At 38.0% G+C, this 26148-nt stretch overlaps 2 pseudogenes; both read left to right on the top strand.

Annotated features, from left to right (window-relative positions):
• The first annotated feature begins 20964 nt into the window (after positions 1-20964).
• LOC129135527 (protein PET117 homolog, mitochondrial-like) lies at positions 20965-21210 on the top strand (annotated as a pseudogene).
• A 64-nt stretch (positions 21211-21274) lies between these two features.
• On the top strand, positions 21275-22716 carry LOC107966519 (cysteine-rich protein 2-binding protein-like; annotated as a pseudogene).
• Positions 22717-26148: the final 3432 nt, after the last annotated feature.

Raw genomic sequence — 26148 nt, 5'->3', positions numbered from 1 at the left:
TGTGGTGGCATGTGCCTGTGGTCCCAGCTACTTGGGAGGCTGAGGCAGGAGAATCACTTGAACCCACGAGGCAGAGGTTGCAGTGAGCCGAGATCACACCACTGCACTCCAGCCTGGTGACAGAGTGAGACTCTGTCTCAAAAAAAAAAAAAAAAACCGTATCATCGACAGGTGGCTTAAACGACAGAAATTTATTTACTCACCATTATGGAGGCTGGAAGCCTAAGATCAGGGTGCCCCAGCATGGCGGGACTCTGGTGAGGGATCTCTTCCTGGCTGGTAGATGGCCACCTTCTTGGTGTATCCTCATATGACAGAGAGAGAAGAAGATTGATCTTGCTTCCTCTTCCTATAAGGTCACTAAGCCTATCCAATTAGAACCTTACCCTTATGACCTCATTTAGTTTTAACTGCCTACTAAAATCCCTCTCTATACCCAGTCATATTGGGAGTTAGAGCTTTGGCATATGAATTTTGGGGATACAGAATGCAGTCCATAGCAGGGTGCTATGGAACCAAATAATAAAATCACATGACTTAGCATTGGGTAGGAGAGGATGATTAATGAATTTTGAGCTCAGCTATGAAAATTGACAAAGTATGGATAGAAAAATATCTGAGTAGAGGAAAGAGCATGTATGTGGGGTGCAGGCCCTCAAGAGAAAGGGTAACCTCAGGCTCAAAGGCATGCCAATAGGGCCAGTGAGCCTAGGTCACTGAGAAGAAAAAAAAAATGGAATGACAGGTGCCTATGAAGACAGTAAGAACCAGAGCATGCAAGGTCTTGCAGGCAGGTTAAGGATTTAAGAGTTTTTCTCAATAGCATCAGGAAAAGGTATCAGCAAGGAACTGATATTATCAGATTTGGATTTTACAAAGATGACTGTGCTGTAACATTGAGAATAGACAGGAAAGGGGTTGGGTCAATAAGAGGCAAATGGTCAAGAGACTTTTTTTCCCAGAGAATTAGACAGATCCCATTCAATGGATACCTAGGAGATAAAATTGATTAAATATGGGGGGATGAGTAAGGGGAAATGGAGGTATTACGAATGGCCCCCATTTCTGTTAGTAGATTACTTAATACAGGAAAGTAGCAATGAGGAATGAGTTACTAAAGTTGTAAATTTGAAGGATTTATAAGAAATCTGGGTGGAGATAAAAGTTAGAGTCTTAAATATAGGTCTATGCTCAGAAAAGAAGTTCCTAGAAGAGCTGTAATTTGAGTCATTTAATTTTAACTTATTTAATTTTAACTATACAAGAGAACAAAATCAGCTAGGAAAAAGTATACAGTGAAAAGAGAAGAAGGCCCAGGATGGAGTCTGAGTTTCTCCAACCTATAATTGCTAAGTAGAGGAGGAATAACTGGCAAAGTAGGAGAGGAGAAGATGGATAATCCAAGTCATGGGATGTCCCAGACACCAAAGGAAGAGTGTGTTTCAGAAGGAAGGCATAATTGATAGTGTTGAATGCGGCTGCTACTGCTGTTCTCTCCAGTAAGAATAATAGTAAGGCTTTTTTGCATTTAGGTATTAATATATGCATGTATGTGTGCATTTATTGCGTTCTTTGTACATTCATTTATTTGTACCAATATTTATTGAATGTCTACTTTGTCATAGTCACAGGAGAAACAGCAGTGAGTAAAATCGACATGGTGATAGAACTTACCTGGTCTTTCCTCCAGAAATAAATTAAGAGTCTCATTTAATCCCAGTAACCCTAGTGAGGTAAGTAATATTTTCTATAATTAACGATGCAAAAAGAATTTTCTCCTGTATCTCTTAGAGCAACCTATTCCCACTGACTTTGTGTACAGAAGGAATAAATGCCTCTAAGCTCAGAGTCAAGAATATAAAAATATCAAGTGTTCTAATTTAGGACTCAGTTTGACTGAAACATGAGTCCCTGAAGGTACTAGGAAATGATGTTCAGGCAAGCATCTGAAGAAAGGAAGAGCTAGACATCCCACACAGGACAGAAAGGATAGGAAAGTTTCCAATGATGCATATGGATGTGGGAACGGAAAGTCCTCTGTATCCTCAAACTCTTTTCTGAACATTCCCTTTACCTCTTGCTCTTCTACCTGACAATGCTGCTTTTCTTGCCCAGGTTTTCTATCCTACTCATGGGCCTTGAAGAGGAGTGTCTATCCTTTCTGTGCCTTATTTCTGCTTTAAGAACATTCTTATCTTCTGTTTGAATTTGTCATTAGACTCTACCTACTACCATCCCATTTTGCTACAATCTTCTCCAGAACTCCTGGGAGCATATGCCCTCATTTTTTGAATAATTTAGCTTGTGGCCCCCTGTCACTTCATCCAATACTACTCATGTCATAATGACTGGTAACTTCAGAATTCATGAAGCGTTTTCTTCTAATATCCCAGCCTTTCATTTTTTTTAACTTCCACTCCTCCAATAAATCTGTCTTCCATTATTTTGTGGGGGCTGTTGTTAATTTTTTTTTACACATTCACAACAATGTAAGCCTCCTAATCTTAATCTCAATCCTTTCTCTTTCCAACTGCCCCCTAGCTTTCTGGGTGACCTCTTCCTTACTCCAACTCTAATAATTCTTCAACACCTTGAGACTCTACAATACATTGATCCTACCACCATTTCATTGATATATACTCTTTTGTCTTCTCACATCCTTCCTTGCCAAATTTAAATCTCATTATCTCTCATTATAATAATTTCCCTGTAGCACTCAGAACTTAATTGCTCCATCTCTCTTCTTCACACTTACCTGAATAACTCCCCACTTGGTTAAACCCAACTTTCCATTTACATTCTCTCTGCTTCTATAGCGCTGTATGTAGCTAGAAAATAAAACCATACAGCCATGTGTACTAGTCCATTTTCATGCTGCTGATAAAGACATACCTGAGACTGGGCAATTTACAAAAGAAAGAGGTTTATTGGACTTACAGTTCCACATGGCTGGGGAGGTCTCACAATCATGACTGAAGGCAAGGAGGACCAAGTCACATCTTATGTGGATGGCACCAGGCAAAGAGAGAGAACTTGTGCGGAGAAACTCCCGTTTTAAAAACCATCAGATCTCATGAGACCCATTCATTATCACGAGACCAGCAGAGGAAAGACCCGCCCCCATGATTCAATCATCTCCCACTGGGTTCCTCCCACAGCAGGTGAGAATTATGGGAGCTACAAGATGAGATTTGGGTGGGGACACAGAGCCAAACCATATCACCATGCAAAACTATTAAGAGTAACTTAAGAGCAACTGGGTCCTCTGTGCTCCAAGAATCTGATCACCTCTACCTAATCCACTCATTCTTCTACTCTTCTACACAAATATTTCAAACCTTTTATTTTTTTCTCAAAAGTTCAATAACTCTTCCCCTACCCTCGCTCTAATCTGATTCCTTGCTGTTTACTTTTCTAAGAAAATAAAAGCAATCAGAAGATAGCTTTCAGAAGCTTGGCTATTAAATTCTGTGCCTTTATTCTATACACAATATTCTATACCACACAATAATCTGTACCTTTATTCTCTGCCTTTTTTCCTATTACTCTGAATCAACAGTTTTATCTCAGCCCAATCCCTCCATTTAAGCACTGTGTCTCATCTGATCACACTCACTCACAAAAGTTGGTTCATCAGAATCTTCCCTCTTCCACATCAATAATTTTTCTTTCTATTGAAACAACCTCATCAGTATACAAACATGTCATTATTTATTCCTTCTTAAAAACTCTCTTGACCCTATTCCTTCCTCTATTTACCACCCCTTTACCCTGTTCCCCTTTATAGCAAAACCCTAAAAGACTTACCTATACCCACTCTCTGTGATTCATGGTCTCCTTTTCTCTCTTGATGTAAAACCACTTGACTTTTACCTCTATTCTCCACCAAAATTTATTTCATTAAGGTCAACAGTAATTTCTATGTTTCTAAATCCAATGGTCAAGTGTCAGTCTTCTTACTAGTTTTCTAGTTGGTCCCTAAGCTGTATTTGACACAATTGGCTCCCTGAAGGCTTCCTTCACTTGGCTTCCAGGACATTCCATTCTCCTGGTTTTCCTTCCACTTCAATGGCTGCTCTTTCCCAGTCTTCTTTTGCCAATTTTCTGTCATCTGTGCAACCCTAGTGTTTCTTCATCTTGCCTATAACTTAGAACTACACAGGGGGCTTTTTTTTTTTTTGAGATGGATTCTAGCTCTGTCACCCTGGCTGGAGTGCAGTGGTGCAATCTTGGCTCACCGCAACCTCTGCCTCCTGTGTTCAAGCAACTCTTCTGCCTCAGCCTCCCTAGTAGCTGGGATTACAGGCACCCACCACCATGCCTGGCTAATTTTTTGTATTTTTAGTAGAGACGGGGTTTCACCATGTTGGCTAGGCTGGTTTCAAACTCCTGACCTCAGGTGATCTGCCCACCTTGGCATCCCAAAGTGCTGGGATTACACGTGTGAGCCACTGTGCTCGGCCGAGCACTTTGGGAGGCTGAGGCAGGCAGATCTTGAGGTCAGGAGATTGAAACCACCCTGGCTAACACAGGGAAACCCCATCTCTACTAATAATACAAAAAAATTAGCTGGGTGTGGTGGTGGGCGCCTGTAGTCCCAGCTACTTGGGAGGCTGAGGCAGGAGAATTGCTTGAACCCAGGAGGCAGAGGTTGCAGTGAGCAGAGATCCCACCACTGCACTCTAGCCTGGGCAATAGACTGAGACTTTGTCTCAGAAAAAAAAAAATCCCAATACTCAGTCTGTACCCCCAACTGCACAATTAAATCCGATGAGTGGGATGCCAGCATCAATATTTTTTAAGGGTCTTCAGAAAATTCTGATGTGCATTTTAAGTTGAGAAATGCTACCTGAAATTTTGTAGTGCACCAGGGCACACTTAGGGCTTCTCTTTATCAATGATGATGCCTTTAATGATCTCAAAGTTTTACTGCTTTAAATATTTCCTATGTTCCCAAGACTACTAATTTACATCTCCAGCCTAGATTTCTCCCCTGAAATCTAGATTCTTATACCCAACTAAAAACTCAATCAGATACTACCTCAAATTCAGTATTATAAAACTGAACTATTGACCTTATCCCAAATTTGCTCCTCCATTCTGTCCCCTGACAGTAATTGGCAACTCCAGTCTTCAAAAACTCAGAATATAAAAAGTATATCTCACATGTAATGTATCAGAAAATCATGTTGATTCTATTTTTAAAATATATCCAGAATTCCACCTCTTCCTGTCACCTCCACTACTACCACCTGTGTCCACGCCACTATCACAACTCCCCTGAAATATAGCAAAGCCTCCTCAATCTCCAACCACCATCCTCAACCTGCTTTCTTTTTTGCCCCTTACTGTATATAACCCACACAGGGTCCAGGGCAATCCTTTCAAAATATTTTAGGCTATTTCACTTATGACAGCAATGGTTTTCACTCATGCTTAAAAAGTCAAAAAGTCATTATGGTGACCTGTGAGGCTCTACAATATCTACTTTTCCCAGCTATAATCTCCCTAACTTCATTTTCTATTATACTCTCCAGCCACACCTGCCAACTTGACATTCATCAACTAAGGGTTGTTTTCTGTTGCTTTCTATCAAAGAAACTTAGAGAATGTGTGGCCTTAGATGCTGTGGATCTAATTCTCATGGATGTACTAAATTCATCTGTCACAGATTGCATTGCTAGAATCACCCATGGAGTCAAACATTAAAATAAATCTGTATAAATGTTTGATTATGGCTAGCTTCCCATTCCTGTCCCATAAAATACATGTTTTGGTACAGTACAGAAAAATAACATCCATACACTTTGTTACTAATTACTATTGGGGTTTTTTTATTTGTCAGTAACATCATTTTTCAACCTGATGTGGTGGCACTCCAAGTAACCAAGCCATCTCCTAAATATGCACTTTACTTTTTTAGGTTCTAATGTTCACAAATTAACTACTTAAATTTCTACCAAGTTCTCATCTAAGCACCAAAAAAAAGTGTTTCTGGTTCATTTAAGTGAAATTTCTTTTTCCATATGTTAATGTTTAATACGGACTTCTTTTTTTCTAAAAGAAAATTTTGTTTTAGAAAGTTGTTACTAAAAATCTATTTTAACACATAAACAATCAAGTTGTGGTTTACATTGATAGGTTAGAGAAGGTTATTCCAAGATAAGTGATTCTAAATAAAGCAAATTGACAGAATTCTTGTATCTTTGCCTTAAGCCTGAGACAAAGAGCAATCATTTCTAATATGATAATGGCTACAGTTTAGTGTTTAATAAGCCAGGACTGTCACATATGTTTACTCATATACCCCACACAATATTCTTTGAGATGGGTCTAATTGTCCCACATTATAATCACAAAAGGGATGAGGCTTGCCAAGAACACACAGCTGACAGGATACCAAAATTCCAACTTGTTTTCTTTTAAAAAATAATTGCCCTTAGGTACTTCATTATGTTGATTTCATTGTCAAAATACAACAAACAATTCAAAAGCAGCTAAGAACAGACTTTACTTACTCAAAGTAAACTGTATGACTGTGATGTTATTAAAAATATTTGGATCAAAAAGTTGCCCCATAATTAAAATATTTTCAGGGGTCTCTGTGAAATTGAGGCTGCCATGATCCAACCAAAATCAGCCCTGGACTTGGGCAGCATTCAAATCAGCTACTTTGATATTTTGCAAAAGGCAGAGGCTCTTCGTTTGTAATAATAGTGTCCTCACCATGACGCTTTCAGACATTGGGTATGATTTTTCACAGACAGAATTCTATCAAGATTCCCTTCTGATTCTACTTCCTAGTAGATCTCTCTTTGTACTTTCCTCTCCTATTTCTGTCCAATTGTAACACTTACGAAGCCAGAGATAGTTGGAGTAGCATCAAAGAATTAGACTTTGCAAAGTGCATTTGAAGTGGGTCATACGGTTTTGCTGTTTCCCCACCCAAATCTCAACTTGAATTGTATCTCCCAGAATTTTCACGTGTTGTGGGAGGGACCCAAGGGGAGGTAATTGAATCATGGGGGCTGGTCTTTCCTGTGTTATTCTTGTGCTAGTGAATAACTATCATGAGAGCTGATGGTTTATCAGGTATTTCTGCTTTTGCTGCTTCCTCATTTTTCTCTTGCCACCACCATGTAAAAAGTGTCTTTTGCCTCATGCCATGATTCTGAGGCCTTCCCAGCCATATGGAACTGTAAGTCCAATTAAACCTCTTTTTCTTCCCAGTCTCAGGTATGTCTTTATTAGCAGCATGAAAATGAGCTATTACAGTAAATTGGCACCAGTAGAGTGGGGCATTGTTGAAAAGACACCTGAAAATGTGGAAGCGACTTTGGAAATGGGTAACAGGCAGAGGTTGGAACAGTTTGGAGGGCTCAGAAGAAGACAGGAAAATGTGGGAAAGTTTGGAACCTCCCAGAGACTTGTTGAATGGCTTTGACAAAAATGTTGATAGTGATACGAGCAATAAGGTCCAGGCTGAGGTGATCTCAGATGGAAATAAGGAACTTATTGGGAACTGGAGCAAAGGTGGCTCTTGTTATGTTTTAACAAAGAGACTGGGAGCATTTTGCCCCTGCCCTAGAGATCTGTGAAACTTTGAACTTGAGAGAGATGATTTAGAGTATCTGGCGGAAGAAATTTCTAGGCAGCAAAGCATTCAAAAGTTGCCTTGGGTGCTGTTGAAAGCATTCCATTTTAAAAAGGAAACAGCATAAAAGTTCAGAAAATTTTCAGCTTGATGATACAGTAGAAAAGAAAAACCCATTTTTGAGGAGAAATTCAAGCTGGCAGCAGAAATTTACATAAGTAGCAACGAGCCTAATGTTAAATCCCAAGACCATGGGGAAAATGTCTCCAGGCCATATCAGAGACCTTCACAGAAGCCCCTCCCATCACAGACCCAGAGGCCCAGGAGGAAAAAGTGATTTTGTGGGCCTGGCCTAGGGTCCCTGTGCTGTGCGCAGCCCAGGGACTTGGTGCCCTATGTCTCAGCTACTCCAGCCATGGCTGAAAAGGGCCAACATACAGCTCGGTCTATGGCTTCAGAGGGTGGAAATCCCAAGCCTTGGTAGCTTCCACGTCATGTTCAGCCTGCAGGTACACAGAAGTCAAGAATTGAGGTTTGGGAACCTCTGCCTAGATTTCCGAAGATGTATGGAAATGCCTGGATTCCTAGACAAAAGTTTGCTGCAGGGGCAGGGCCCTCATGGAGAACCTCTGTTAAGGCAGTGCAGAAGGGAAATGTGGGGTCGAAGTCCCACCACAGAGACCCTACTGGGGCACTGCCTAGTGGAGCTGTGAGAAGAGGACCACCATCCTCCAGACATCAGAATGGTAGATCCACTGGCAGCTTGCACCGTGTGCCTGGAAAAGCCAGACCTCAACACCAGCCTGTGAAAGCAGCCAGGAGGGAGGCTGTGCCCTACAAAGCCACAGGGGTAGAGCTTCCCAAGACCATGGGAACCCACCTATTGCATCAGTGTGACCTGGATGTGAGACCTGGAGTCAAAGGAGATCATTTTGGAGCTTTAAAATTTGACTGCCCCATGGGACTTGGGACTTGCATGGGCCCTGTAACCTTTTTTTTTTTTTTTTGGCCAATTTCTCCCATTTGGAATGGCTGTATTTTCCCAATACCTGTACCCACATTGTATCTAAGAAGTAGCTAGCTTGCTTTTGATTTTACAGGTTCATAGGTAGAAGGAACTTGCCTCGTCTCAGATGAGACTTTGGATTGTGGACTTTTCAGTTAATACTGAAATAAGACTTTGGGGGACTGTTGTGAAGGCATAATTGGTTTTGAAATGTGAGGACATGAGATTTGGAGGAGCCAGGGGCGGAATGATATGGTTTGACTGTGTTCCCACCCAAATCTCAACTTGAACTGTATCTTGCAGAATTACCATGCATTGTGGGAGTGACCCAGGAACAGGTAATTGAATCACGGGGGCCGGTCTTTCCCATGCTATTCTTTTGATAGTGAATATGTCTCATAAGATCTGATGGGTTTATTGGGGATTTCTGCTTTTGCTTCTTCCTCATTTTTCTCTTGCTGCCGCCATGTAAGAAATGTCATTCACCTCTCGCCATTATTCTGTGGCCTCCCCAGCCATGTGGAACTGTAAGTCCTATTAAAACTTTTTTCTTCCCAGTCTTTGGTATGTCTTTATCAGCAGCATGAAAACAAACTAATACAGTGGGACTAATTGCTTCCTATCATGTATTTTATCAATTAAGAGAAATGGAATGAGGCAGATGGGCATTTTGTTTGGCACACCATAGCTCTCACCAACAGCAAGAATTTACACCTGCAAAGAAGTGCTCCTTCTAATGGATTTCTACCAGCCATAGAGGCTAGCATATGATTGCCATTGAGCTCTAGGAGGCTTTATCACAAAGAATGCTGAGGCCTCATAAGAGGAAGCCAAGCTCAAAGCAGAAAGAACTGAGCCAGTCAATGGGTGAGCCTCCCTTACACTGGCCAGGAATGCAGTGTTCTGATAGTGTCCAAAAAACATAATATTTTCTATATCTCCTTCCAGATTTATGAGTACAAGTTGAACTGCTCCAGGAAGTTTTAGCTGGCCTTCCCTCATGGTTTCCATCGAATCAGGTCCCCCTCCCATTACAGAAATCATCATAGTCTAATAATAATAATAATAATAACACTGAGTATTTACTATGTGCCAGATACTTCACTACATGGATTATCTCATTAGAGAGTCACAAGAGAGGTCTGAGATAAATATGGATAGTATCATATTTTACAGATAAGGATACCAAAGGAGCTTGTCTCAATTTACATAGCAAGAAAGTATTAGAGCCAGAATTTAAACTGTGGCTATCTGACTCCAGGGTCAAGCAATATGCTATATTATATATTGTACTGTATAGTATAGTATAGTATATAGTACTACAGTATACTATAGTATATTGTATGTACTATTGTATAGTATACTATACAGTACAATATACTATAGTATAGTATATTCATTTCTCTGACTCAATATTATAGTCATAGTATCTGGCAAAGAGCCTAGTAGGAATTCAATAAAGACCAACTGAATACATTAATGACAGAGATAGTATCTAGACCACAAAATTATTTATCAGACATGTTTATCTATCAAAAAAACTTAAATGTAAAGTGTCAAAGTCAAAACTTTGCTGCTTTAAATAATTTAAGTCCACTGAAGAGCAATGAGAATGAAACTAAACATATGGTAACATAATATATCCAAGGACTACCTCTAAACCAGGCATCAGCAATGTTTTTCCATAAAGGACCAGATAGTAAATATTTTAGGCTTTGCAGGCCATGCAGGTGTCTGTTACAACCACTCAATTCTGACACTGTAAGGAGAAACCGCTCAGACAATACATAAGTGAGTGAGTGTGGTGTGTCACAAAAAAACTTTAATTGTGGACTCTAAAATTATAATTTCCTATAATTTTCACTGGTCGTGAAATATTGTTGTTTCACTTCTGATTTTTTTCGAGCATTTAGGAATGTAACACTCATTCTTAGCTTGTGGGCTGGATACACTGAGACCAGGCAGACAGCAGTCTAGAGCTGGCACAAAGGCAGTAGTTTGTTGCCTCCTATGCTAAACTACTCTTGCAGTCTCCTTACACATAGTGAGATTTTGAAAGAGAAAGGAGATGTGATTCCAAACTGAAGGAGATTCACTCAAATGTGCTGTGTTTTGTTCCTGTCATTGTGGTTGATGTTTTTGTGAAATCACATGTAGGAAGTAGAGCCATTTAAAGATCAGAGTTGTGACAGATGAACAAGGCAAAGATCAGTGAAGTAGTGAAAATGGGAGGAAGAATTGCTCTCCAGTTAACCAGCAAGAATTATGTCATTTATAAGATAATGACGGAGACAGGGGACACTTATTTTAAGCACCAGACATGTTCAGAAACAGATAGGTCGGAAAGATAGCATCAGTCACCTAAGGCCTAATTACATCTCCTTCAGCTACCATCGCAATTAAATGATTCTTTTTAAATGAGCTGATTCAAATGCTTCATGCCCAATAGTTAAAATGTACCTAAAACAGTTAAAATGTGCATAAGAAGAGAGAATACAGATTTGGATGTTCTATTTTTCCATTTACAGCAGAAGACTGAAGGAGCCTCCATTTCTAGCAAACCAGATTTTTTTTTCCTTTCAAAAGAATTTCTCCACCCAGACTGCTGACTTTTGCCAGAAAAAAAACACACAATTGTGCAGGTGGGACTGACGTAAAACCTTTTATCCTTTGATGGCTAGAGCCTTCTCCGTGTCCTCAAAAGCCACACAGAGTTCTTCACCCTTCTCAAGGGCTACTCCATCCCCCTCCCTCTCTCCAGCTTTCCTTTCTGCCAATGACCTTGTTTCTGTTTCACAGAGAAATTGAAGCTGTCAGGAAGAATAGTCTTCAACTTCCTGCCCTCTGAGTGACAAACATCAGGATCTTGTTTCCCTCCTTCTCTCAAGTCTCAGAAGATGAAATAGCCTTTTGTCTCATTTCAAGCCAGTCTCTTCCTGTGACCTTTTTTCCAACTACCCTCTCCTGCTTCAAAGGGAGTAAGAACTTTGTTCATCTATTATTATCCTCTCTCTTCTGGATTTTCAAATCTCTTTTTCCCTGCTCCTTCTCCACAGCCTGTGAATACACTCAGCTCTATCCTGGGTTAAAAACAAATACACAATCTCCAATCCCCTCTAACCTGGTGTCATCCTCAAGCTACCTGCCACCTTCTCTCTCAGCCTTCACATCAAGTACCTCAAACATCGACATTCTTATTCCCCACATCTCCACCTCCTATTCACCGTCATGGGCCCTCATGGTACACCACGGCACAGAAACATCTTGGGCAAATATCCCCAATACCCTTCCATCCTTTGCATTAAACGTGTAATTTTATTGTATTAATATAAAATTGTAAACATAAATATCCTTTATTCCTCAATGGTTTAGTTATCCTATTTTTAATTCTCATTATATAAGTTCAAACTAAAATTTAAACTTCAGCATGACCTTCTTATAAAATCTCTGACAAAATGACATGCAATAAGAATGCAACATGTAAATTTATATATGTTTAAGACAATTTGGGGTTTAAATTGACCCAAATTTGGACCACACTAGTTTCACCATGAGATAATCAACCACTCATAATTCCAGTGCTTAAAACACACAAAAGCAAAAAATAAAAATAAAAATTTATTTTCTCTTTTTAAACAATTTCTGTTGTGTCTGTTTTTAAAGTAATAACTGGAATTCAGTAGAACTGTAGGAAGTAAGATTTTTTCATACTTTTATTTCCTACAGCTCTTATAATTGCCACTAATTCTCCTACACATTTACCCATATATAACATATATGTGTAGGTATGTGTGTGTGTAACGTAGTTACAAATCATAACTAATTTTTTTTCAGTTCACCTTCTACTTGGCACCTTCTTAACATTTGATGAAACTGTTTCTTATTCTTCTCTTGAAACTCTCATTTCTCTTATTTAGTGACAGGGATCTTAAAAAGTTATCTTAAAGTCCTCCTTTCCTTTACTATCTTTAGTACCATATTTCCTTCGGTACTATACTTCAAACGATGAATAAAATCTGCAAATGCTACAATCTGCTTCTTCTCTTACACATTACACTCTAAAAGGTTAGTTTAGGCAGTCATTACAGCTCAGCTGGACAGCTACATTAGACTTCTGACTAGTGTCCCAGCCTTTATTCTTGTCCCTCTTTAATACATATTTCATACTGCAACTAGCATAATATTTTTTTCCAATAAAATATAGTCATGGCACTTCTGCAGTTGAAGTCCTCCAATGACTTTCTTGTGCCCACAGGATGAAGTTCATACTAAAACGTAGGACTCTACGTGATTTGGCCCCTGCCTAACTTGTCATTCTTACCTTTCACCAAGCCACCCTTTCATATCCTTGATGCAGCAATTTTAAACTATGTATAGTTTCAGATAGTACTTGCTCCTTCTACCTGGATTTCCACCATCTCATCCTCTCCTTCCTGTCTCTAGAGTATATTTAATAAGCATCTTATCTTTTAACACTCAGTTTAAGCACTACCATTTTTTACATGTTCCTGCCTTCAAGGATTTTTATTTTTTAATTATTTTTATTTCAATAGGTTTTTGGGGAACAAGTGGTGTTTGGTTACATAAATAAGTTCTTTAGCAGTGACTTCTGAGATTTTGGTGCATTCATCACCCGAGCAGCATACACTCTACCCACTGTGTAGTCTTTCATCCCTCACCCTCTCCCAGCCTTTCCCCCGAGTCCCCAAAGTCCATTGTATCATTCTCACAAGCATTATCATTTAGATGAAAACTTTCTTTTCCCCTAAATCATCAGGTAAAATTCACCATTCCAGTTTCACAGTTTCATGTATTTTATTTTTATTTTCATACCTATCTACACTTAATGAACTATAAGCTACTTGAAAGAAGAGACTGAGTTGTTGCTATAACCTCAGCAAAGATTTTTATGGAATACTGTGTCTTTTCATCTTTCTCATAAAATACATCGTTTACTGAGCATCTACTATGAGTTAGATATTATTCTAGATACTGTATATGTATGATATCTAATATCCACAATAATTTTTTCCCATATTTATAGAATTAAAAACTGAAAGACTTAGATAGTGTAAGTTACTCATTCAAAGGTATACTGCTAGTAAATATAGAGCCATAATTCTAATTCAAGTATCACAGTTTCTCCCACAAGGTAGCTCTGATTTAGCATTTAATATTGTTATTATTTATTCTACCCTATGTGAAATAACTAATTTATGTACCATTGTCAATAAAAGAAAATGGATCCCACTATCTTTTTTCAGCTTGAGATATTATTCAATATTACAATCTTCTTTTTTTTTTCTTTTTCACCAGAGCTGCCTACATGAAAACCAGAAGAGAACAGTACCTCTTTTACCAATCAATGTTTTAGGTTATTTTATCAAGTTTAGAAGAAAATATGAAGCCAGTGAATTCTAGGAGAATTTTCAGACCAATGAGCTCCTCTAAATGCATCCTGCCTTTTCTTCAGAGCGCTTTTGTAGACGTGAAGGAAATACTCCTTCACGCTGGTCCATTAATTATGTACTTACCCTGTTCTACCAAGCAGAACCATGTAGATTTACTAAGTTGTGTGTCGCCCTGGCTGTTTCAGTAAAATGTTATATCATTATAAAGTAATTTGTGATGTTCTAGCTATAATTCTAATGTTCTAAATATGTCCTAGCTTTAGTCCTAATTTGTTAGCTATTTTTTTTTTTACCAGAAAAATAGCTGTAAGTTCCCAGCAAATGGAATTTTGTGTTCAGTGTATGTCATAATTTTGAACTCTGGAAAAAAAGTAAATTGGAGCCACATAAATATCTCTTTATAAATTTCTTGGTGATTAATTAATGTTTACCAAGTATAATTTCTCTAAAATTATATACTAACTCATCACACATTTTATTCTAGTTAAATCATTTATATCATTGTCTATACCTCTGAACTTCCATCCCGAATCTTAATACTACAGTGTAGACATTAAATTTATTTATCTTTGTGGGGCCAAGAAAATGAGAAAATATTTATATTTGCAAACTGGAATTGCACATAGCATTGTTTACCTGCAATAAGAGACAATAATAATAGTGTACCAAGAGAACACCAATTATGAACTAAGCAGGAAATATATCCTGTGAGTTGAACACTAAAATAATCCATTTTATTTATAAACAAGTAGTGGAGTAATTTTCTTTTTTTTTTTTTCTTTTTTTTTTTTTATTATACTTTAAGTTTTAGGGTCCATGTGCACAATGTGCAGGTTAGTTACATATGTATACATGTGCCATGTTGGTGCGCTGCACCCACTAACTCGTCATCTAGCATTATGTATATCTCCCAATGCTATCCCTCCCCCCTCCCCCCCCCACCACAGTCCCCAGAGTATGATATTCCCCTTCCTGTGTCCATGTGATCTCATTGTTCAATTCCCACCTATGAGTGAGAATATGCGGTGTTTGGTTTTTATTGAAAGGAAATTAGCAACAGTTCTTTTATTCATAAGAGAGAAGTTAAATACGTTATCTATAAATAAAAATTTAGGCAATAATGGAAACAGCAGTATAAAGAGGAAAAATACTGCCACCAGCACAGTGGATCTAGTCAAGGCTTGTGAAGCAAGTTTTTTTATATGCAACTTTACCTCTTTGCCTCAGGAATAACCATCCTATTCTAGAGAGGCAATACATTTTTCCAGAATAATCTGATTATCATTGTCGATTTAAAGGAATCATTTAAAATGGCCTATTCTTTAAAATGTGCTTTAACAATTTCTGAATAATTCCTTCTGTATGTTTGACTTGTTACGAAGTATTACATATAGAGCAATAACCATTTATTGAAAGCCTACTATATGTCTAGAATTTATAAACCAAAGATTCTGTATACTTTCAATTACTTTATGTTAGTTCTAATTTTCTTTGATGTTGACTAAACATCATCTCAATAGACCCAACATAGTCAAATACCCTTGCGGTTAAAACATCAAAGTAAAAATATCCTGCTTTGCTCAACTACTGTGCAAGGGGCTAAGCTCATTATATATTATAAATCTTGCTATCCCAGAGCTCACAGTGTTGCTGGGAGGGAAGAGGCAAGGGATTATGGTAGTTGGCCATCACATATAGCCAGAAGAAAACCGACATGTTGCTCAGGTACTCAACTCATTAACCACCTTCAAGTTGACTTGAATGAGAAATTCTAAGCTCTAATAAAATTAATTTTGAAAAAAATAATTTTCAAAGCCAAGACTGTCGTCTGGACTGACCTTTTTATAGTAGTCTACTTCATGAGTTCCATTTTGCCTCTATCATCAAGTAACTTGTTTATAAACCCAGAGTTTTGGAGAAACTTTCTTAATGCAAGGTACAAATTCTTCTTTTTAGAGATCTATCTTTAAGACAGTGTTTTACATCCCTAAGTATATTCTTAAACCCTAAATCCATCACCTAATGTCTATAAAATTCATAATTCTTAACAATAGCTTTAAAAAAACAATGGGTAAATTGCATTTATTCTGTTCCAGGAAGTGTGCTATGAATTTCACCTCTAATTGCATATTTTGAACACTATACGAACCACATTAAATTGATTATACTATTACAATAATACTGTAAAATTACAACCCCAATCTTATAGATGAGGAAACTGAACCAAAAGGCACAGAGATGGTGTAAACTTAAAATTTGGTCTAAGCAATCTCGCTTCACAGCCCGTGCTGTTAATAAATATATTATTTCCTCCTAAGAGTTGAACAAGGTATAGCGTGAAGTAGTTTTATAATACATGGCACATAGATAGATAGATGATTGACAGATAGATAGATAGCCTTATAATCCTTTAAATTTACTTAGATATTTCTATCATACATGAGCTTGACTGAGTTGCCATGACCTGCTAGAAAATACTAGGTCCATGCTATCTATTTTATCGTATACTTGAGAAACTATTGAACATCTGCTTTCTTCTTACCAAAGGTTTTATGTTCTGAGTATTATCTACCTGGCCAAAATTAATACTGCAAATGGAAATGTTAATAACTCTTTTAATCTCATTTATATTTATTACCTAATATTACCTAATGTAAATTCTACATTCCAAATATTCATTCCAGAAAAGCTCCTTTTGTCATATCCAGGACTGAACTTTATTGAAAGAGAAATAAAAGAACCTACTTATTCTACATTAGAGGATAGATAATAATGATAACCAATTTTAGAAGCCAACTAAAATCTACTAAAAATTGGCAGTAAATATGAGTCTTAGCTGTCTCCTGCCATGCCCCAAGCTTATTTAAAGATCAAGTGTATGGGGAAGTATTTTCCTATCAGTTTTGTTTCTTAAAACCCTGTTTCAAAAATCTGATGCCTTTGCTAAAACTAACATTAGTCCTCCTAAAACCATACAGCCATCATCTAAAACCACGGTTCTCGAAGTGTGGTCTTGGGACTCTCAGGACACTGTCTAGGGGTCTAGGAAGTTAAAACTACTTTCAAAATAACACTATTTTGACTCATTCTTCCTTAAACGTACATGAAGTTTCACAGAGACTACATAATGTGTGATATCATAACAGAGTGCAGAAGGTAATGTGAGAATTCAGCTGTCTTCTATCAGCCAGATATTAAAGAGAATTTCAAAAATATTTTAAAAAGCCCTCATCCTCGCTAATTGTTTCATTATCACTATAGTCATTTTTAATAAAAATGTATTATTTATGTTAACAGGTATGGGCTTATTGCTCTTTTTAGATTAATAAACACATACATGTATATTCAATTTTCCCAGCTCCAATTACCATAATAAAGATAGATATTATGTACATAAACAAAAGCTCTTTTAAGAGTACAAAGGGGTCCTGAGAACGAAATGTTTGAGAACTACTGATGTAAAATATCCATAACCTGTTTTCTCTAGTTCCTTCTAGTCTTTGTCTTTAGCTTATTAACAATTATCATCCTTGGTATGTTGTTCCACTTTAGGTTTTCTGTTACTTTACAAAGTCTAAGATATTGCAGTGTCTTCTGATTCTTACTTGTGAACAGACAAATTAGTCTCAGTCAACAATTCCACCCTAGGAAATGATATATCAGATGGTGCTATTACACAACAGACTTCACAGAATCTGTTCTGAAAAAATGTCATCATGAAAGTCTAGGAGCTTTATTGTTAGAGAAAGAACTTCTTGGTATCTGAGAATTTTCATGTTACTGTGTAAGATGATGAGTTTTCTTAAAATTATTTAGACGCTTGGCAAATCAGACTCAATACTGGGCCTCCAGCAATTCCAATAAAAAATAAAGCCTGGCCGAGACCATCTATGTGCCCTACTTGGAGTATGGCCTGAACAAGTCAAACAGAAAGAAGTATTCCTTCACCTCTCAGCAGTTCTTAACATTCTTTCCTTGATTCTCCTTTCTGAAACATTCTCTTGCTTTATAATTGTCCCACCACACCCTTCTAAGTCAACTGTAATCTCTAATTACAACTTGTCCATTCCTTGAACAAAGGTCTCCCACTCATTTCTCCTCAGCCCTTTGCACTACTCATCCCACACTGGTGTACATGTATCAGCTATGTACAAATGACTCCCAAACCAGAAGTCAAGCTTTGACCTAGCTTATCAATGCAAGACCACAACTGTTAAATCACCCCAGATAAGTGTATTGTTAGCTCCTCTCCTAACATACACAACCAAAATCATTACTTTCACCATAAACAGCAAAACTTAAACTGTTTCTCTTACTCTATTCCACTAGTTCTCAACTGTGTGTGATTTTGCCTCCAGGGGACATTTGGCAATTTCTAGAGACTTTTTTTTGTTTTTACAACCAGGAAATGGGGTTTCTACTGGCATCCAATGGATGGAGGCCACTGATGCTGCAAATATCCTACAATGTACAGGACAGACTCCCACAACAAAGAATTATCTGACCCACAATGTTAACAGTGCTGAAGTTACAACACATTTCTCTATTCCCATCACTTCCCTATCTCCCCTCCAGCCAGGCAAATGATTCGCATCTCTGGCATAGATGTTGACACCAGGAACCTGTATAAGCTGGATTTGAAAGTAAAGTGGCTGGAGGTTTTGGATCAACAGGAAGCTGAATACAGTAGAACAACCTCCAAGAAGAAGGTGGGCTTGGGAATCAAATGGACAATGATTGAAACCAATGTCAAATTTGGAAGTTTCAACTGAAATATCAAAATATTAAAAATTCTGCATTGGAAAGGGGGTGCTAAACCATATAAAAATTTTAATGAATTTGGTTAATGACTGATTCCATGATTCTCTCAAATGTCTCAGCCTTTTTAAGTTTAAAAATAGTCATGAGAGCAAAAGTAGAAACTATCTTTGTACGGAAACTGTCTTTGCAGATTACTGCTTCCATCCTCAAGCCCACCTCTTGAGGAACAAAGGAAAGTTGACGGCTGTTTGTGCCTCATCGCAAACTAGTGAGAGGGAGTTTATAGGGGTTGCCTAGAGTTTGATGAGTCTTATGTATTATGGAGACATGGCAGCCTATTGCTTGACTCATACTCAGAAAATCTAGGGATTGGGATGGTCTGGCCAGCAGCTTTAGGAGCATGTTGCTGCTGATTTATTATCTGCTAATTTATTATCTGCTGATTTATTGTCTGAGCCAAGAATGTGTTTATGCTTCCCATGGACCAAATGAGGGTCAGCCAGCATGTGAGTTGTATTACAGCCTCCCCTATAAGGACTGCCTGTGCTGAGACCTCAGCAGACAAGAGTTCAAGGTGAACCAAAGAATTGCTAAGAGCTGCAGAGGAAGTAGTGACCAGATAAAATAGGGAAACTTTCACCTGTATCAAGGGAACTATAGATGAGATGATACACAAGGGTTTCCAATGACTCCACCAAAGTGCCCACTAAAGAATTAGCTTTTATCATCAATCAGGCTCCAAGCGAGTAAAGTCATGTTACAATGAGAACAAAGATAACAACTTTTCCATCTCCCTTCTCTCTCCTCTCTTCCCATTAGTCTAACAAACTGAAGGAAGAGAAGAAATGCTAGGAGTTGAGTTGCCAGCACCCATTGCAGAGCAGACCCCAGCCTGGGAAGGGGTGGTGGGAGAATGTTTTTATATTTTAAATGACGTTCTAAATTTTGTTATTTGACTAAACATTTTTTTACCTAATTGAGACAAGTCATTTAAAGTGGCTATAACTCTTTCTCTTACTTAAGGATGAACAGAAGAGTTATGGTGCTTCCTCAAGTCTGCATACAGTGGTAGGTAAAGTACTACTCCTACTGATCAGTATTAAAAGATCACTTTCATAAGGTTGCTTCTACGATTATAGACCCTGTATGTACATCAATGCCCAAAGCATGGGCAGTGAGGCAAAATCTGTATGCCCAATAATATGAATGAATTTAGGAAGGAAAAACTAAAGAAGAGACCAGGGACATTGACTGAATTCGGTGGAGTCATTGCATGACCCCCTAGTGGGAGGGGAGTAAATGCTGAGAAAATGTGAATATCACCCAAGTAAAAAACTCCCACCTCTCCTTTGCCGTCCATATGTAGGCAGTTGTCAAGTCCAATTGAGTCCACTTCCACAATATTCCATATCAGTCCCTCTCCGTTCTCTCTGCCCTCCTGCTTTCTTTCTCACGTTCTTATCTCTGGATCTCCTAGCTTGAATTTATTCCACAAGATCTAACTGTCATTCTATCATTCTATCAATCACTCTTCACTCAGCTTCAAGAGCTATATATATTATTAAAGCAAAAGTTCGCACATATCATTCCCTAGCTGGGAAACCTTTTAGGACGTCTATTTTAAGGGATAAAATCTAAACACTTTAGCATGGCATTCAGGGCTCTTCATGGTCCAGTCACACACACACACACACACACACACACACACACACACACACACACAGACACACATAGACAAAATGTTTCTGTCATGCTAGACTGCTTGACATTGCCCAAATAGGCCATAAATTTTCTTATCACTATGATTTTTCTCATATTTTGACTCTAATCTGAAATATTTTTTCCTCTGCCCCACCTTGCATACACCTCCCCTCCTCCTGCTTTTGAAACTCTACTCATTGTTCTAGGCCCAGCTTATATTAGAGTTCTGTGAAACATTATCTGGTCCCCAAGTCAGAATATTATTCCTTCTCTTTCCCTAGATGTTTCTTTTATTGCACTTATTTCCACCACTTACTCTACTCTGACTTATAATATAGATCATTTTTGTTTGAATATCTCCTCTACTAGTTAGTAAATCTTTTGATGCCTTACCTATAACAGACAGTCAATAGATGTTTGTTGAACTAAATTAAATGCTACTGACCAGCCTTGAGAGGTGGGAGAAAGAGGCCTTGGAAGCTGGCACAGAGATGTCAAGGAGTTTGAAGGCACTGCTGGGCCTCTCGGTGGGGATGCTGATGGCAGCCACAGTGGCCAGCATGCATCTGGAGCAATGGCAGGACCAGCAGAGGCTTCATGATGGAGTTATCAGGGACACTGAGAGACAAAATTAGAAAAAAGTAGACATTTGTATTTTGGGAGAACAGATTATTTTAACTGAGCAACTTGAAGCAGAAAGACAGATGTTATTCGCAAAAGGATTTCAAAGAACTTAACTTGAAATGAATGTGAAATATCAATGGGACAGATGACACTGTGTGTGTGTATCTGTGCCTGTTGATGGAGAATAGCTTAGTGGTATCTTAATCTTTTTTTAGTCACTGTCTTTTTAAACTTGATCAAATAAAGGACAGTGGATCATATATTGTAAATTACTGCTTTCAAAGTTCCTTATGTCTGAATAAAGAAGTATGGGCATACAGTCTCCTAAAGAGTTTTTGCCTATGTGATCCTGGTAAAAGTCCTGTTAAGTTCATGGCCCTGAGCTTAGGTTTGTGACTGAAAAGCACTGCTAAATCTGTGAGAAGGAAGGAATAGATAGTTACATCTACCTAAGTAGTTTGATCAGTCAACGTAGTGATGAAGCCATAATAACATCTACCTCGGAAGGGCTGGATGAAGGTGAAGTGGAGAGAGAGACTCCCCTGATTGTCAAATTGGAGGATCAGACATCAGTAGACTTATGTCATGACTACAGCAGGGATTCCCTAACAGCGATGAAGAAGATGTATTGTGGATGGAGAAGCAGCTGTCCTGCTTCTGCGACAAGTACCAAAAATGGATACCAACCAGACAGCTGAGGGGACAGCTCAGTTACGTTAAGGGTGATAATTTTTTTAGATTTACTTTTTCTGATTGCTCAGCAGATGGCAAGGAACTGTATGAAAGGCTGAGGCTGACATGGCAGCAAAGTCATCATGTTGGCAATGTACAACTTGTCTCTGGAAGGAAGTGGACATCAAGGTTATTTCAGATAGAACGAAGATATCTGCATTTTTATTGGGAAAATTGGGCTTTTTTGCTAGGGAAAAATAAAAAGACTTCAAACTAATGGAGCACAGTAGCAGGTTGCCTCAGTATGGAAAATCCCATATACTTCTGTTCAGGTGCTCAGGAATTTGGATAACCAGGATGGTAGGAACTTATTCATAAGAAACCTTCAACATTGAAACCTGAAGGAAAAAAAGTTGTCCGCCTCAAGTTTGAGGTAAAAGCTGCCTCCAAACCAACTTTAGATCCCATCATTACTGTTCAGGGACTTAGAAAACAGGCAAGTTAGAATCCTGTGGAATCTGCCATGGAATTAAAAGAGAAAAGGTCTTGAGCTCAGGAAGCAAAAGACAGAAGAGGCCAGAAGGAAGTGGCTGGCTTTCTTGACAGGAGTATGTCTTCTATCCCTGTAAAATCCATAAGCCAAGGCCACAAGGCAGATCTGATTCTTGAAAAAGAAGAGATTGACTTTTCATCTTTGAGCTCATCTGACCACACCCTGTTGACAAGCCCATCTGCTTCTCTGGATTTCTCGGCACCCCCCCCCGCCCCCCACCCCCAGGAAAGCTGCTTCTCATTGGGCAATGCCTCGTTTTCTTTTAGAAGCAGATCTGATTCCAGATGTAATGCCCCCACAAGCTTTGTTCCATGATGATGATGAGATGGAAGGCAATGGAGCCATAGACCCAGGGATGGAGTATGTCTACAACATTGACACGTTGCTTAGGTGAGCAGTAAAAAAAAAAAAGAGGATGTTCTTTTAAAGCCACTGAAACTTGGAGGTAATTTGTTAGCACAGCATAACTTACCCTATTTAACTGATACAGGTAGGCAAAATTTAATCAATAACACATTGAATCAATAACAAAACTGAATCTCAGAGAAACTAAGGGACATTTTCAAGACGACATTTCTTAGTCAGTTACTAGAAGGGTAGTAGGATTCATCACCGGATTTTCTGACTATAAGTGTAAGACATTGTTTCATCAACTTTACAGGGGAAAAAAACCCTTTAAAATGGATTTATTTAAATTTTACATTGAACACAATTGTATACATATACATATGTATGTACATGCATATGATTGAAACAGTCTTTGCAAAAATTATGGCAGTGAGAGAAATCTGACATAGAAAAACAATGACAGTGAAAAAAAATGTGACCTAACTGACTTGATCTTGCTTCTAGCCGCCAAGTTGCCCTTGTTCATTCCTTGGTGCAGGCCAAGGTAACTACAGGAGGAATTTATTTCATAGTTTAACCTTCAAGCAAAGATGATAATAGCCCCTTCCCAAAACTCTCCTCTTTTTGCTTGGTGACCAAAAACCACATTTGTAAAACTAACAAATTAGCCACAGGATTAGAACTGTGGTCAGGAATTATATAGCCAGAGGTTACAAGATTCATACCCTTTCCAATTTTTTCTATAGATAACATTACTGTAAAACCTACAATTGGTGTTCGAGGTGGTGTTTAGACTCTGCATTCTGATGGACGAGCTGGCACCATCCAGATAAGTAACCCATACCAACAAACTGGCTCAACTGATCATGTGGTCCCACCCAGGAACTGACTCAGTGCAAGAAGACAGCTTTGACCTCCTATAATTTCATCTTCAACCCAATCAATCAGCATTCCCCATTCCCTAGTGCCCACCAAATTATCCCTGAAAAACCCTAGCCTCTGAATTTTTGGGGAGGCTGATTTCAGTAATAATAACTCCAGTCTTTCCACTTGGCTGGCCCTGCAATTATTAAACTCTTTCTCTACTGCAATACCATTGTCTCAGAGAATTGGCTTTTTATCTGTGCAGCAAGGAAGAAGAATCTGCTGGGTGATTACACACACATACATATATAATTTTAGAATAGATACAAGATAAAATGGAAGTAATACAAATGATAAATTTCAGTTTAATTATATTAAAATATTGTTTCATTTTGGTCTTCTTTAGTGAAAATTTTTACATTTATTTTTAAACCTAAATAATTTATAGTTTTACATAACAAAATGTCTAACATTTATAATTGTTTATACATTACAACTTATTTTGAGCCTCTAAAATTATCTCTTCATAATGAATTAATGGCATTTTCAGCAACCTGGATGAGCCTGGAGACTATTATTTTAAGTGAAGTAACTCAGGAATGGAAAACCAGACATTGTGTGTTCTCACTCATAAGTGGGAGCTAGACTATGAGGATGCAAAGGCACAAGAATGACACAATAGACTTGGGGGACTGAAAGGGAAAGGGTGGGAAGAAGGTGAGGGATAAAAGACTACAAACTGGGGGCAGTGTATACCGCTCGGGTGATGGTGCACCAAAATCTCACAAATCACCACTAAAGAATTGACTCATGTAACCAAACACCACTTGTTCTCCAATAACCTATGGAAATAATTTTTTTAAAGTATCTCCTTGTTTAGAAAATACATATAGATTTTGTTTGTATATAGATTTTGTTCTTGACAGGAGTATGTCTTCTATCACTGTAAAATTCATAAGCCAGAGTTGAAAGACAGATGTGATTCTGGCTTGCAGTCTTGGCTGATGAATTTTACAGGGATAGAAAAGAAATGAACTTAGAAATGAGATGTTTGGAAATGAACTTGGAATTTTGAAAGAAAGGATTTGGAAAAGTACTTGATTTCTAGTTAAGCCATTTTCAGCTACTTTACAGTACTTAGACACCTTATATATTTGTGTCAAAGTTGTATGTATTTTAGAAGTATTACCAAAATAACAAGAGATGTGTTATATATTTAAAATTATTAAACTCAATGTTACGTGTATTATGAACTAAAATAGACTGTTTTGGGTTTTTTCTATAACCTTAAAATTTACATTTTTCTTGTTGAAATTTGGGATGCTTTTTCTCCCCCTTATTATGACAAATAATATATAAACAACTGAATATTTTCTTGAACAATAAAATGTGTTTTCAAAAACATTAATTAAATATCATTTATATTGTGCTGTATAGGCTACCATGAATGTCCTTCCCTTTTCTACCAGCAATTTTCATTTTCAGGGAACAGAAAATATTCCCTCTAGTTTTAATCTTATTCTTCAAGGACAGTGTACAAAGAGACTGAGGAACAATGTAAATTGTTGAGAAGCCATTTAAATTCAAAAGTATTTCCATACCCTAAAGTTAAAACCCTGTGTGGTTTTCATAACTATTATGCTTCAATGCAGAATTTAACCACTATTGATCCAGAGTTAATTGCTAAAGTACTTTACTTAGATGATTTTGAGAGGAAAAAAGTCTTCAAAACAATATTTATCAAATAAGTAATTTAAATGCCCTACTACCATTGTTATCCCCAGAAATACCAGCATCAGAATACTTAAAAACTTTAAATGGGATGGTATGCTGAATTAGTTAAGAATCTTCAATTGAAAGCAGCAGAAAACAACCCTTACTAACTTATGAAAATCTAATCCATTGGAAACTGAGTATTTAACGCACCAAAAGAGAAGTTAAGGTCTTTGGAAAGACAGGAACACGCAATTCTGAGGCTCTTATAACCAGTAACAAAAGGACAGTCTTTTCAGGCCATCACCACGAAAATAAATTGATTCCACATGTTTCTGTTCTTGTGACAAGGTCCAAATTCCCACAAGAAAGCATCTGATTGTTTTAGTCTCTGTGACATGCACAAACCCTGGCAAGAGAAGGACATGTGGGTCCTCCATTGACTGTCCCTCCAAGGCCAAGCAGGATGAGGAGGGGATCCTTTCCCAGGGAATACTTTGGTGTGGCCTTAGCAAAATAAAAGAATAGATGCTGAGCACTCAAAAATCAGATGTCTGACTGTTTTAGGGTCCAAATCTGTATGATAAACTCTGTTGGGGGGACATTGTTATGCTCCCATCTTAATTCTTCTGAGATACCAACGAAGTTTTGAAAAACAAAACAGGGTAACAGGCAGAGTTGAGATGCAGAGATGGATTTTTTTAATGCCCCATCCCCCTTCTCAAGATTTCACGTTTAGGATTTCATGAAAACTAATAAAAGGGGATAAGATGAGTATTGAGTCCTCCTTTTCACTGGATCAGTTCATCTGTACATTCTGGGATCTTAGCTGTGGAAGCACCTTAGCTAAGTGCCAAGGAAAGTGAGTTTAGCAAATTATGTAGCTATATTGCATCCAATC

Source organism: Pan troglodytes, chromosome 6, assembly GCF_028858775.2.
Source record: "Pan troglodytes isolate AG18354 chromosome 6, NHGRI_mPanTro3-v2.0_pri, whole genome shotgun sequence".
Taxonomy (NCBI): Eukaryota; Metazoa; Chordata; class Mammalia; order Primates; family Hominidae; genus Pan; species Pan troglodytes.
Note: the sequence above shows the minus strand (reverse complement) of the source record. Positions and strands in the feature narration are given on the sequence as shown.